Source organism: Trachypithecus francoisi, unplaced genomic scaffold (genome assembly GCF_009764315.1).
Source record: "Trachypithecus francoisi isolate TF-2019V2 unplaced genomic scaffold, Tfra_2.0 Lachesis_group13, whole genome shotgun sequence".
NCBI classification, from domain to species: Eukaryota; Metazoa; Chordata; class Mammalia; order Primates; family Cercopithecidae; genus Trachypithecus; species Trachypithecus francoisi.
The window spans coordinates 32,935,518-32,948,398 of record NW_022681458.1 but is presented as its reverse complement, the minus strand read 5'-3'; the positions used below and the strand labels follow the sequence as shown (position 1 = coordinate 32,948,398).

The window sequence follows — 12,881 nt, the reverse complement described above, 5'->3', positions numbered from 1 at the left end:
CAAAATGACAGAGATGGTTGCCAGGGGACAGGTATGAGTGTGGGAAGGAGTAAATCTGACTACAAAGAGACAGCATTGTGTGCTCCACACATGCCCATACAATTAAGTGTGTGTAAAAGCTGGAAAAACAGAATAAGTTCTGTAGCCTAGTTAACAGTATTGTGCAAATGTCCATTTCCTAGTCCTGATATTGTTCTACAGTTATAGAAGATCTCACCATTGGAGGAAGCTGAGTAAAGCATTTATTAGATTCTTTTACTCTACTTGCAGCTTCCTGTTAGTTTGTAATTAATTTAAAATAAAAAAGTTTTTTTTTCTTTTTTTTTTTTTTAACAAAAGGCAATACTACTTTTACCTGAAATGTTTGCTTTTGAAGCCCAGCTTTGATGCTATGGGCAAGTCCAGGTCACATGGAGAGGCCATGTGTGGGACTCTGGGTGACAGCGCTATCTGGAGTCCCAGCCAACAGACACGTGTGGGAGGAAACATTCAAGATAACGCCAGTCACAGCCACTATCTACTGCAATTCCATGGAAGCCCCAAAGTGAGTCTCACTAAGCGAGAATCACCTAGCTGAACCCAGTCAACTTCCAGAACCATAAGAAGTAACTTAAGCCACTAAGCTTTGAGATAATTTATTATGCTGCAAAAGATGACCAGAATACCATCAATGCAACCTGGGCCAGTCTGTGCCTCAGTTCATTATTTTATGAAATGGAGTACCTACACCACAAAGTTATTGCAAGCATAGAACAAATAATCAAGTAAAAAATCTAGGACAGTGCTTATATGAGGTAAACAAATGTTGGCTACAATTATCATTACTGTGCATCCAAACTATAATAAAAGGGCAAAAAAGAATCCAGGTGCGGCGGCTTACGCCTGTAATCCCTTTGGGAGGGACTTTGGGAGGTCCCTCTCCCAAAGGGAACTGCACTTTGGGAGGCCGAGGCAGGCGGATCACGAGATCAGGAGATCGAGACCATCCCAGCTAATACGGTGAAACCCCATCTCTACTAAAAATACAAAAAACTAGCCGGGCGTGGTGATGGGCGCCTGTAGTCCCAGCTACTCAGGAGGCTGAGGCAGGAGAATGGTGTGAACCCAGGAGGCAGAGCTTGCAGTGAGCTGAGATCACGCTACTGCACTCTAGCCTGGGTGACAGAGCAAGACTCCGGTCAAAAAAAAAAAAAAAGACAGGAACTAGCCCACATAGATGGGATCAATTCCAAAATGACACTTAATGACTTTTTTGCCTCTTATCCCGGAGATTGAGACTAAGCCACTGGAACTTGGCAATAGAATGGCTTCTATCTTGGGCACATCTTGAGATTAATCACCTCTATTCTCTGATTTGCCTGTGGGGTAAACATAGATTCTAAATAGAAGTAAGTGATGGTTCTGTTAAGTTGTCCCCCACCGCACCTTCTAGAAGAGAAAGTAACTTTTTCTTCTATATGGATAAAAGCCTTCAGAGCCAAAGGTATCTGTGGGTGCTAATCTGCCCCCATGGGTCAAAGAACATTGTTTCATGGAAAATATATATTGCTTGAACAACACTTGAGCTATTTTGGAAGTCCATTATTATAATACACAGTCTTATAAAAGACCTTGCTGCTTTGTTTTTTTCCAGTTTGAGCACAAAGTGTGCTAAATTAAAGAATCTTTAAGGACCCCCTTTCACTACATCATTTATTGAAAAAAATTATCTGAAGCTGGTTATAAAAAGCAATAATTACCCTATACTCTATAATAATAATACCCTATAATTCCCAATGGCCAGGTGCGGTTGCTCACATCTGTAATCCTAGCACTTTGGGAGGCCGAGGCAGGTGGATCACCTGAGGTCGGGAGTTCGAGACTAGCCTGACCAACATAGAGAAAACTCGTCTCTACTAAAAATACAAAATTAGTTGGGCGTGGTGGTGCATGCCTGTAATCCCAGCTACTCGGGAGGCTGAAGCAGGAGAATCACTGGAACCCGGGAGCCGGAGATTGTGGTGAGCTGAGATTGCACCATTGCACTCCAGTCTGGGAAACAAGACTGAGACTCCATCTCAAAAGAAGGAAAGGAAGGAAGGAAGAGAGAAAGAGAGAGAGAGAAAGAAAGATTGATTGATTGATTCCCACCATACTCTTGCCTCCTGAAAGCATGGTTATTGTCAGTGTCCTTATGGGTAAGGGCAGCAGACAAATTTGGAAGAAAGATTAGGCAGAAGGGGAGGCAGAATTGATTAGAAGGAGTGTGGGGTTGTGAGACCACCTTCAAGGGAGTCTGAATTTTCCTCAAGGCTAGTGCCCGGTCTGAAACCAGGAGGGGTCAGAAACCAAGTCAGCCCAAAGATGCTGACTGCAGCTGTCTGGCAGGGCAGCAATACACAGTTGCAATAGAAATCCTCAGGTAGCATTTGGAAAAATACCTAGAACTTCAGACTTTGGAAAATATCAAATCATTAAACCTTAGGTTCCAGTTCTTGCCCTGAGCTGCTTGTTTTTTGAGGTTACCTTAGAATCTGGATTCACCATAGCTGACTCAGCCTAGTCCATCCTGTCAGTAATACTTAATCCCTGGACAGAAATAAATTAGAGAGACCAGGCACGGTGGCTCACGGCTGTAATCTCAGCACTTTGCGAGGCCGAGGTGGGCAGATCACTTGAGGCCAGGAGTTCAAGACCAGCCTGAACAACATAGTGAAACTCTGTCTCTACTAACAGTACAAATAAATAAATAAATAAACAAAATGAATGAGAGAGAAAACTGATGTGTTGAATGGGAGGGGAATTAGAGAGGGATGCTGGGGAGGTCTAGACACACATACACACACACACACACACATACGCAGAGATGATGAAACAGTTTCTTCATTATCAATTTGAACTCTGTTTATTTATCACAAAACAACATTAAACAATAACCAGGAAGGCTCACCACTACTTCCTGCTGCAGCTGTGACCATATTGTTGTAGTATATTTCCTGATGTATCTGTGATTAATGGCCTTTTTCATTAAGGTTTTCCCATTCAAAGTGACTTGGAATGCAAATGTGCATTTCACCCAGGAGATTATGGGGAAAATATTGTAGAGATGCCTGAAAAGTAGGGCAAATGTTCTGGCAGCTACGGAACTGATAAATCCTGGCTTAACACATAACTCTGCTTTACAAAGAGCAACAGGTGACCTTGCCACTCTCCTGACTCCCCTACTGAAAGTTCTTTTTCTTTCTGTCCCAGCTAAGTTAGTCTCTTTTTACTCCCTTGATAATTTCTTTCAGAATTAACTACTTCCATCGTAAGTGATGAAATGTGAAAGGCTCCACTTCAGATGCTGGCATTGCTATGAGCATGGTCTTTCCCTTTACTGCAATTCAGTAAGAATCAAAACTTTTGATTCTTGAGGTTTTTAAATTTTATATATATATATATCTGTTTTCAGAAATGGGGTCTCACTATGTTGCCCAGGTTGATCTCAAACTCCTGAGCTGAAGCAATCCTCCTGCCTTAGCCTGCCAAAGTGCCAGGATTACAGGCAGGAGCCACCAGACCCAGCCTGATTCTTGCTTTTTATATTCCAGTCTCAGAAGTAGTTTCCACTGTAAAAGTTATCTGATGACAGTCTTATTCTTTCTAGTAGTGGCTTACAATAAGGCTTAGCTTCTCCAGGAACACTACAAGATGGACTTAGTTTAAATATGTTTTAAACTAAAAGACATTCTCCCAAATGAGTTTAAATGCATTTAATTTTTAGACAACCTACCTGACATATTTTTCTTAAAGACAATGTCTCCACTCCAGATAAATTATGGTCAAAATAAATGAAGAGCTCAAGATCGTATCAATCCCATTTGTTGAAGTCCTGGTGTTATGTGGATGACAAGTAGAAGCCAGTTATGACAACAAGTGAGAGATCCAAAGTAATTGCCAAATTTGTTAACATTTTTCCATTTCTAAACCATCCTTAAAGAGAATCACTGGGCATGGTGGCTCACACCCATAATCCCAGCAGACAGGCCAAGGCAGACAGATCGCTTGAGCTCAGGAGTTCGAGACCAGTCTGGGCAACACAGCAAAACCTCATCTCCACAAAAAACACAAAAATTAGTCGGCCTTGGTGGCATGTGCCTGTAGTCCCAGCTACTTGGGAGGCTGAGGCAAGAGGATCACTTGACCCCAGATGGTGGAGGTTGCAGTGAGCTGAGATTGTGCCACTGCCCTCCCGCCTGGGTGGCAGAGGAAGACCCTGTCTCAAAAAAAATACATAAGTAGAATAAAACAAAATAACAATTGAGTCAAAAGGTTTTGAAAAGTATTAAAAAAAAAAAAAAGAAAATTATATATGGGGTCACACTGTTACCAGTGGCAAATCCAAATGTGTTTGCAGCAACCTCAATTCTGGCCTTCTCAGAAGAAATAATTCCATCAAGGAGGCAGAGGCAAGAGTCAGAGCAGGAGTGAAAGTTTATTAAAAAGCTTTAGAGCAGGAATGAAAGGAAGTAAAGTACACTTGGAAGAGGGCTGAGCAGGCAACTTGAGAGATCAACTGCACCGTTTGACCTTTGACTTGGGGTTTTATATGTTGGCATGCTTCCGGGGTCTTGCATCCCTTCTCCCCAGATTCCTCCCTTGGGGTGGGCTGTCCACATGCGCAGTGGCCTGCTGGCGCCTGAGAGGGGAATATGTGTGGTGTGTTTACTGGAGTTGTACGCATACTCACTTGAGGCATTCTTCCCTTACCAGCCAAATGTTCCTAGGTGGTTATATACCAGTTAAACTCTGCCATTTTGCCTCTTAGTGTGCAAGCTTGAGCCCACTCACTCAGTTCTTGAGGTCTTATTGGGAAGCTCCTTATCACCAGTTTCAGGTGTTTTTCTATCTACTGGGAGACTGCCTTTCCCTGGAGCTGGATGCGACTAATAATAATAATTATTATTATTATAAAATAATTTAATTATAATAAAATAATAAATAAATTTTAAATAAAAACTTTAATTTTAATAAATAAAAATTATACATAACAATAAAAATTATAAATAAATTAATTATAATAAAATAATAAATGTAATAAAATATTATAATTATAAAAATTATATTATAAAAATTATAATTATAATAAAATATAATAATAATTATTATTATTTTGAGATGGTGTCCCGCTCTGTCACCCAGGCTGGAGTGCACTGGAGCAATCTAGGCTCACTGCAACCTCAGCCTCCTTCAAGTGATTCTCTTACCTCAGCCTTCGGAGTAGCTGGGATTACAGGTGAACACCACCACGCCAGCTATTTTTTTTGTATTTTTAGTAGAGACGGGGTTTCACCTTGTTGACCGGGTGGGAAGAACTCCTGACCTCAGGTGATCTTCCCGCCTTGGCCTCCCAAAGTGCTGGAATTACAGCCATGAGCCACCACGCCTGGCCGTGACCAATTATTATTTTAGAGAGACCGTTAACAACCACCTGACCATCACCTGATGGTCGCCTGACATTCCTGGTGGGGGTGGGTGGAGACCTCTTATTCCCTGCTCATGCCTAACTAGCTGCCTACTGTAATAACACCAGTCTCATGGTAGTCCAATAGAGCAACCATGCCATCTGGATTCATGTTTTCACTAATAAAAACTGGTATTGTTTTTGAAATTAGCAAGGGTGTGCTTGATTTGTTCTGCAGCCTCTGTCGTAACAGGTTTTACTCTTTCTGGTCTCTGTTCTTCAAGTTTGCCTTTGATTGCATGTAATCTTGGATGTACTTATTGTATGCTTCCTTTGTAAAGCTGCTTTCTTTCAAAGGATGGTTCTTGACAATCTTAACACCAGTGATTACAGTGCTTTCTGTACGTTTGCCCTTTGGGCCTTCAGCGGAGGCATTTCCACCAATGAGAGAGTCATCAGTGCTACCCTCTGTCCTAGTGACCATCTTCTCCTCCACCTTTAGCCACAGCCCTTCAGCCATCTCCTGGATCTTGTAAATGTTGCAGAACATCTCATCGTGGCTGATGAAGTCCTGGTGAATAATCATAATTGTGACTGAAGGGAGAGACGGCGGGGCTAGCTTAGCAGGAGCCCTGAGCTTGAGCAGTGCAGCGCTGGGGGAGAAGGGAGCCGGTGGAAAAGCCCTAACAGGAGCTCTGAAAGGAATAACAGTGACAGAAAACCCAGTTTACCCATCTGAGAGAGTTTGTGGGTTCAGGAGTAGAAGAAAGGCAATTTGGAACAATAGCTTGGAATAGTGGAACTCAGAGAAAGTTTCCTGCAAAAAATGCTGAAGCCAGCAAGGGGTAAATGGTAAATAATACACCTTATATACTGTCTTAAATTGTACTCATTAAAGATTACTCGCAACTAATTATCCTCATCCTGTTTTTAAAATGACTGACGTAAACCAATCCAAACTTTATGTAAATTTATTACATATGGCAGCTTTCACCCAACCTCCTTTCATGGTTCTCAAACTTCGGCATTCATAAAAATCACCTGGAGAGCTCGTAAAACTGGAAATTTCTGGAGCCCTGACTTCAGAGTCTGATTCAGTAGATGGAGACCAAGAATCTGCATTTGAATATTCAATTTGGTGTTTCCAAATTAATTCTCCATTGTGTGTTTTACCTATCACTGGTGAGTCTCATATAGGTGACCCTTGGTTCATATTTTGAGAAACATTTTGTCTAGATGCACTGAGAAAATGATAGTTTGACCTCTGTTCTGCTACTTACTGGCTGACCCTGAGCAAATCACTTTTATTCTCTGGGCCTTAGTTTCCTCCTGTGTAAAATGCAGTGGTAGATGATGGTAAGAATGAAATGAAAATACCTATATAAAGGACCACATACATAAATGTAAATTCTCTCAACTGTTATTCTAGTTAAATACTGAAGACTTGCTACATTGCTTCCCCCATAAATTGTGTTCTAGTGCCAAACTGAATTATCCAAACTTTTGAAATGCAGTCTATTTGCATCCTTGCATCTTGAACCTGGTATAATGTTGAGCTTATTTACCAAATACCATGTGTCTAGAAAGCAATTAACTTTCTTTTTTTTTTTTTTTTGAGATGGAGTCTTGCTCTGTCACCCAGGCTGGAGTGCAGTGGTGTGATCTTGGCTCACTGCAAGCTCCGCCTCCCAGGTTCAAGTGATCCTCTCACTTCAGCCTCCTGAGTAGCTGGGACTCCAGGCGCCCACCACCACGCCTGGCTAATTTTTTGTATTTTTAGTAGAGACAGGGTTTCACCATGTAAGCCAGGGTGGTCTTGATTTCCTGACCTTGTGATCCACCTGCCTCGGCCTTCCAAAGTGCTGGAATTACAGGCGTGAGCCACCATGCCCAGCCACAATTTACTTTCTAATGCTACAGACTGTCAGCATAAATGCTAAGGTCATTAATTTTGCATAGAACTTAGTCTGTACACTGCTTTTCCATAACTCTAGTTTACATGGGATAGTTCCACTTACAAATTCTACACACTGTTATTGCAGGACCTGGCCAGCAGCCCAAAATGCAGCGGGGCTCTCTCTTTGTTCCCAGGCGGATTGGCGGGTCGAGAAATAACAGACACACACAAGATAGTGAAAGCTGGGTCCAGGGGCGTCACCGCCTTCTGGTCCCACAGTGCCAACAATGCACTGGATTTGCCAGCATTTATTATTAAGTTTAGTGAGGGCGGGGGTAGGTTAGTGAGGGATTTAGGATCATTTGATTATGAGGTGAGATGGTCACATGGGGGTGAAGTAATCCTTTAACATAACATCTGTATGCGGAAGTACAGTATACAGAGGTAAGAATTTACAATATAGTGTGTGCATCAGTAATTTCTAACAGAGCCTTAAAACAGAAACACAAGTCTTTCCATAACCTATGATTAGCAAAATATTAATCACCAGTAACAGTTGCAGCAAGAGCTGGTTACAAACAATCCATAGTAACAGGACATGAAGCAAGCCAACTGGTTAGACCAGAAATTCTCAGAAGGGAGTATGCCTTAACCCTAAAGAGGCCTAGAAGAGCCATGGTAAGATGAGGGCGTTTGTAGCCCTATCTTATCCATATGGACAGACACCCCTCGTGCGTCTGTTTATAGGCTCTCCACGAGGGTTGCATTCCATTCCCAGAGCTATGAACATCTGTTTTTCTGGGATAGGAATCTTGGTGATGTGAAACCTCCCTGACTGCACGTCCATTCATAGGCTCTCTGCAGGGGGAAGCACATCACGCGCTGTTGGCTCATTCTGGCAGTCCAACCTGGCATTGTCTTTACACAATCCTGCATGCAATTTTGTATTTACAATAATCAGGAGCATTTCATCTTTTATTCCATAGCAATAGTTTCAGGGGGTCTCCCTACACACTGTGATATAGGCGTAAGGTTTGTCACTCTCTTACAATCTCAGGGCTCTGCAGGAATTCATTCTTCTTTTTTATTTTTCTTTTCTTTTCTTTTCTTTTCTTTTTTTTTTGAGACAGGGTCTCACTCTGTCACCCAGGCTGGAGTGTAGTGATGCAATCTCAGCTCACTGCAACCTCCGCCTCCCAGGCTTAAGCGATTCTCCCGTCTCAGTCTCCCAAGTAGCTGGCATTACAGGTGTGAACCACCACCACCTGGCTAATTTTTGTATTTGTAATAGAGATGGTTTCATCATGTTGGCCAAGCTGTCTTTTTTTTTTCCTTGGTATTGCTTTCCTTGTCTACTCAGTCCCCACTAACTTAATAATTTAAATTAGTTAATAATAAATTATTATCTAATTTATTAACTAATTTATTATTATAATTTATTAGTTAATAAATTATTAACTAATTTATTTTCCATAAGGTTTGTGCAGAACAGATTAAGAAAAGTGTTTAAGGAATTGATGTTTTCATAAGGTTTATATAGATTAGATTAAGAAAACAATGTTTAAGACATTGTCCATTGCGACTAAAACTTCAAAAGTGCCTACTTTTGAAGTGTTTTGTTTGCTTTTGTTTTTTTTGGAGAGGGCATCTCACTATGTTGCCCAGGTTGGACTCAAATTCCTGGGCTCAAGTGATACTTCCACCTCAGCCTCCAGAGTAGCAGAGCTCTAGGCATGTACCACTGCACATACTTTTGCTTACCCACTTTGTATCTGAATAAACAACAAAACTGAATCTTCCATGAGCAATTCACATGATTATGGAAATAATAAATAGTTTTACATTTGTTTTCAAAAAGTTGCCTGTATAATTTGTGTACATGGTCCCCAAATGCCAACGTAGAGCGATGCATAAGTTTCTCTCTCTTTTTGGTAGTATGCAAATGGTATAGTATTAAGTTTCAGGTCTGATTTGCCACACTGTGCCCACTGTGTGTGCCCATTGGCTAGGCCAGTCCCTGGCACACAATGTACCCTCAAAGAATATTTGTTGAATAAATGCATAGGTTTGGAATTTCAGTAGGAGCTGAATTTCTCTTAGAAGCTTATTGAATTGTTTATGTGATACCCTCTATTTTGTTACCTCACAGTTGATTATTTTACTACCTTTGTTCAAAGTGATTCCTGATCAAATGGCAAAGAAAATCAGCTGAGAAGACCGGGTGCAGTGGCTCATGCCTGCAATCCCAGCCCTTTGGGTGGCCAAGGCGGGCAGATCATTTGAGATCAGGAGCTTGAGACCAGCCTGTTCACCAACATGGTGAAACCCCATCTCTAGTAAAAATATAAACATTAGCTGGGTGTGGTGGCACATGCTTGTAATCCCAGCGACTCGGGAGGCTGAGGCAGGAGGGTTGTTTTAACCCAGGAGGCAGAGGTTGCAGTGAGCTGAGATTGCGCCTCTGCACTTCAGCCTGGGTGACAGAGTGAGACCCCACCTTAAAGAAAAAAGCTGGCTGAACGTGATGGCTCACACCTGTAATCCCAACACCTTGGGAGGCTGAGGCGGGCAGATCACAAGGTCAGGAGTTATAAGACCAGCCTGACCAACATGGTGAAACCCCGTCTCTAATAAAAATACAGAAATTAGCTGGGTGTGATGGTGTGTGCCTGTAATCCCAGCTATACAAGAGGCTGAGGCAGGAGAATTGCTTGAACTTGGTAGGTGGAAGTTGCAGTGAGCCGAGACCATGCCACTGCACTCCAGTCCGGGTGACAAGAGCAAAACTCTGTCTCAAAAAAAAAAAAAAAAATCAGTTCAGAAGATAGGAATGTGATAAACCTCATTTATTTAAAAATCTTCAGATGCTTTTTATGATTCTCCAGAGTCACCAGTGATAATTTTTCAGTTGGCCTTCATCTTCAGCCCTCTTCTAATATTTGAGCTGGATGTTTACTCCTTCCTACATAAATCGGCTTTTTCTCTGACTTCGTTTGACACTGATCTCCCCTGTTGTCTTTCAGGTTGTTCCTTCTGTGTCCTTCACTGATTCTTCTTATTTCTTAAGTGTAGCCAATCATTGACCACCTATTGTTCTTGTTTTGCTATGCTTGTCAGAGAGTGTCTATTTTCAAGACTTCAACTGCTGTCTATATCTTTGGTCCTGGCTTCAATCCTTCATCTTCAAATACTGCTTGAAATCCTCCAGTTGGGGGTTCTGCCTATTTCACACTCATTGGGTTCATAACTGAGCTCATTGCTTGGAACCAGCAATCTTCTTGGAACTTCTGTATTTTTGACAGTGGTCCCTTGATTCATTCATCCAGACTCAAAAAGAGTGATCTTTAAAATGCATTTCCTTCATTTTATTTTGGAGATTATCCGTGAAATCTCTGACTACTGAATGAATAATGTGGAAGCTAATATACTGTCATTCCAGAGAAGCCATGTGCCTACAATTCTCCACAGTGCTCAGGGGGAGTTTTATGAGGCAGACACATCAGGCCTGATACTTTTCTAGTAATTGACAGAGGAAATGGCGTATGTGAGCGATGTGGCAGTCATACCGCTGAACTACATGAGGTAATCACAACTGTGGAAAAGCACAAGAATTAAAGCACTCATTGTACAGATCAAGATGTTGCTTATCTTGCCATAGCTTTAGGATATTTGAAGAATGTGTTCATAGAAAATGAGACCCAAGTTAACGCCAAGTAAGTTCTGAAAAGCATTCCCATTATAATAGTAAAGAATCATACTAAAACACTGTAACAAAACCAATGATTCAAAATCCAAGCTATCTGACGCTCAGCAATGGTACAATTGCAGTAGCCTGACCGATAAAAGTACCCTTACCTAGAGGTTGTGGGTCCTATGGGACACTGATTCACCAAGATAGTGTCGGGATTAGGGGACATGCTCCAATCTACTTGTTGGATGAATTAGGTTCAAAAATCGAAGAAAGGAAAAAACCCCTTCTGTAAGGAAGTAGATGCAGATGGAAAGGCCAGATTCAAAACATTGGCTGAGCTCCAAGTTGTAAGTCTTCATGGAATAGTACAAGAGCACGGTAATTAATTTGCAGGAAAAAATAAGTCACCAACAAGCCAGGTATTTCAAGCAATAAAAATAGAAACATGATCAAAAGAAAGGTAAACTTGCTGAGTAATTCTAACAAAGGGAGTAACTACAGCCAGGAAATTTGGAACATTTTAAATAGGTAAGAATAGCTCTAGAATATTAGAATAATATTTCAGGGTCAAAGTTAAGCTGTTAGTTTTTTTTTTTTTTTTTTTTTTTTGAGATGGGAGTCTCGCTCTGTCACCCAGGCTGGAGTGCAGTGGCACAATCTCGACTCACTGCAACCTCTGCCTCCCGGGTTCAAGCGATTCTTCTGCCTCAGCTTCCCGAGTAGCTGGGACTACAGGCGCCCACCACCATGCCCAGATAATTTTTGTATTTTTAGTAGAGATGGGGTTTCACCATATTGGCCAGGCTGGTCTCTAACTCCTGATCTTGTGATCCACCCACCTTGGCCTCCCAAAGTGCTGGGATTATAGGCATGAGCCACTGTGCCCAGCAAGTTAGTTTTTAATCATATATTTTAAACATTTTGGAGTTCACTCAAAAAATTCAGAGTTAAACCCTGTAGGAAATGACTGAAACGCTTCTGAAGTGGGGGGAAAAAAAAGGAGGATAAAATTTTTAAATTGGTAAAACTTTAGTGACTTGAACATAGGAAAACGTGATTCGGTTAGAATGTCTTGAAGTTTAGTCTCTGCACATATAAATAATGTGCAAAGCATTATACAAAGCAAGACCAACTAGGAAAAGGATAATTCTCATGTAGAAACCAAATGAAAGCTTTAAAACCAAATACTCCAGACAAGAAAGTGTCAGGAAGTCATTCAGGTAAAGGAATGTAAGTCCAAAAGCCCACGAAAGACCCTTAAATGTCTTTACTCATAATACTTAGTATACAGTCCAATTAAAATTTCAGGGCAGAGCACCTTCCTGGAGAGGGGCTTCCTAGTTTTTATTTGGAAAGGTTACAGATGATTTGAAATTGTGTCATCTATCAAAGGCAAACCAAAAGGCTTTGTCAGGAGGGTAAACTGACACTGCAGAGAAAGTTTTTGAATTTGTTCCAGAAGAATGTGGTCCTATGCAATTAGTCCAAGGGATTAAGAACCGGTTTCCTAATACACTTTTTAAAACTTTTTATTATTAAAAAAGGATGCAGTAAATCACACAAATGTATAACATAGTAAACCATTACAAGGTACTCTTGTAATCATTACCCACATCAAGAAATGGAACACAGTCAGCTGCCCTAGAAGTTCTTCAGGTGCCTACCCAGTCATACTCTGTCCGTATTCCCATTACCACCTAAATGTCCATCGTGTGGACTCCATAATTTAGTCTCAATAATAGAATTTGAAAGTTGATCTCCCCATCTCTCCAAAAGGTCAGTAACTGGTGACAATCCTAGGACCCTAGTACCTTCCTTTGCTTTTACCCCAGACTTGTCTTTTAAGTAAGGCTCCAGTCTCTGGGGAT

The 12,881-nt window shown here is 41.3% G+C and overlaps 1 pseudogene; it reads right to left on the bottom strand.

Annotated features, from left to right (window-relative positions):
- Window positions 1–5,407: 5,407 nt before the first annotated feature.
- Window positions 5,408–6,011, bottom strand: LOC117095323 (annotated as a pseudogene).
- Between the last annotated feature and the right edge of the window lie 6,870 nt (window positions 6,012–12,881).